Source organism: Nannospalax galili, unplaced genomic scaffold (genome assembly GCF_000622305.1).
Source record: "Nannospalax galili isolate Female #2095 unplaced genomic scaffold, S.galili_v1.0 scaffold54, whole genome shotgun sequence".
NCBI classification, from domain to species: domain Eukaryota; kingdom Metazoa; phylum Chordata; class Mammalia; order Rodentia; family Spalacidae; genus Nannospalax; species Nannospalax galili.
The window spans coordinates 14,110,789-14,113,568 of record NW_008341028.1 but is presented as its reverse complement, the minus strand read 5'-3'; positions in this window follow the sequence as shown (position 1 = coordinate 14,113,568).

The following is a 2,780-nucleotide window of genomic DNA, read 5'->3' as shown; positions in this document are numbered from 1 at the left end:
TAAGAACACAGGACATTCAGTACCCAGCTTCCACAGAAGTAGCTGGTCCCCACCCAGGACGTGGGAGTAGGCCAGCAGCCTTCCCTGAGCCTTCTCTGGTAAATAATAATAATAAAAAGAATGACTTGCAATTACCATATCAATTGTTTCTGGGTAAATAGGGGCTTCTAAAAGATTTTCCAAATAGCTTATTCCTTTAAATAGGTTAAGTGTCTCATTTGCATTATTCATTTACTGGGAAATACTTTTTTCATGAAGACTGCAGGAGTAAACTCCAACTCCAATCAGTCAGTTCAGAGAATTGAATTAATGTTTTCTGGGTCCTTTCCTGCCTTCCGTGGGCCAGAGGGTGGACTGTTGGGCATCAGATTGAGCTGAGGGTGTGGGTGTGGTACTCAGTCTAGCCCTACTGCTCTGGGGAGGAGAGACCTTCTGGGAGAGCAATACTCAGGCCATCACTGTGGCTGGGAAACACTAGAGTGCAAAGATGGGGGTTGGAATGATGGGAGGAGAGCCTAGGATGAGCCAAGACTGAGAAGGGCAGCACCGGAGGAGAGGAGAGCTGGGCAAATGCTGATAGACACAGCTCTGTCAATCAAGACTCTATGAATAGGGGCCTGGGGGCTTCAGCTTCCTTGTCCCCCTCCCTTCAAGCCCCAACCCGCCATTCCCTCAGCATGATCTGATAGAATGAAATGTGATATCCTTTCCCTGTATTCCATCAATGCCCAGGTGTGGAGTCCCAGCTGCCAGCATACTCTCCTGCTGGACTGACACAGATCCTCCTGGCTGCAGCCCACGGGACACTCAGGAGACCACTGACAGACAACAAGGAAATCAGCAACTTGGCCATGCCTCCCAGGTCACTAAGAGCCTGGTCCCCTAAGGAGGCCAAGCCACCTCTACAACTTGACCAACTTTATCAACAGCAACACGGATCTCAATGCAGTTGCAAAAGCCATAGGAACAAGCAGTGCATTCATTGGGCTGAGGAGGTGGCTCAGTAGGTAAAGTGCTTGCTGTGAAAGTGTGAGGACCTAAGTTCAAATCCCCAGAACTCACATACAAACTGGGCAATACAGTGCATGCCTATAACCCCAGCGCTGATGGAGATGGAGACAGGTAGATGCCAGGGGCTTGCTGACCAGCCAGGCTAACCAAAAACAGTGAGTTCCAGGCTCAGTGAGAGACCCTGCCTCAAACAATAAGCTGGAGAACCAAGCTTAGTGGCACATACCTTTAATCTCTCAAGGCAGAGGCAGATGGATCTCTGTGAGATTGAGGCCAGCCTGGTCTACGGAGTGAATTCCAGGTCAGTTAGGGCTACAGGAAGACACAAAACAAAACAAAACAAAACAAAACAAAAAGGAGGATAAGAAATTGATGTTGCAGGGATGGGAGAGGGGCACAGAAAAAGAGAGATGCTAAGCTCAGTCACTCTGGCTATTGTAGGTCTGCAGTAGAGGCCACAGGATATCCTGAGGTGTGAGCACCTCTGAGGTAGGGGGCAGGAAGAGAGAGAAGGCCAGTTCTCTAGGAGTCTAGCACAGGCACACAGACTGAGGGTTGGTAATGGAGGGAGACAGATGGTCCCCCCTCAAGTGTTCAGTGCCAGAGGGGGGAGGGAAACAGAATCAGCCATGTGACTGTGCACATCTGGAGGCCTGGGAGCAACCAGAGAGAGACACAGAGGGAGAAAAGGAGGTAATGGAAGGAAGAAGGGGGAGGCAACCCCCATTTGCTATGAGAAAGCTGAAAGGGATTTGGCCATCATTCATGGCACCCTATCCTTCTTCAGTTGGCCAGGCCTTGGGGACCCAGCCTGATTGATGGCAGTAACTTGGGTTCCTACTCTGTCCCACATCTTACCAACACAGGAAAAGGGCTCTCCTGCTCTCTACTGTTGATCACTTGCCCCACTCTTCCTTACTTTGGTGTTCTCTTAGTGGACAGCCAGTTTGCTTCTCTCAAATCTCTTTGCTCATGCTTGTTCCTTAGAATTCTATTTTGCATTAACTTGCAAGTCTGGGTAGAGCCCCTGGGGAACACACATCAAATATTCAGCAATGATGTCAACCAGTTATATCAGAACTTCTGGGGAGGGGAGCTCAGGCACCAATATTACTAGAAACAAAGCAAAGCAAAACCCAAAAGAACAAAACCAAACCAAAAACCTCCCAGGTGATTTGACTGAATGTACTGCCATGGTTGAGAATCACTGGACAAGTAGGAGCAGAAGCTGTGTCATTAGGAGCATAGACTGCAGGATCAAGGAGGTTGATCTATTATGAGCAGATCCATTATAACCTAAGCCAGGGCCCCACTCCGAAAAGAACAGTGATGAAACATGTCCAGAGGAGGGCAATGGGGATGGAAAAATCATATTAGCTAAGGGAAGGTAAGAAAGGGGGATATCTTCTGCTCAGTTTCTAGAGAAAGACTGGAGGCAAAGGTCACAAACTTGGAGTCTAAGGGTTGGGATATGTCTGCCCCATGAGAAAGCAGACTTTTCTCTGCTCCAAAAAGGTCCTGCCTCATTGGTAATGAAATAGCATCACCATAATAACCTGGGGATGGAGGAGCCAAATAGAAGCTTATAAGTGCTCTCAGACACAAGGTAGTTTTCACTTTCCCAAAGCATCTGCATCCAAGATACTGATGAGCTTCTTCATTAATTATGGACAAGAGTTCTGAGCACAGAGTTCAGCCTACCTGACATGCTCACACCAAAGGTCTGCATCCACACATTCAGCCAGAGGCAGATGCACTTACAGAAGACC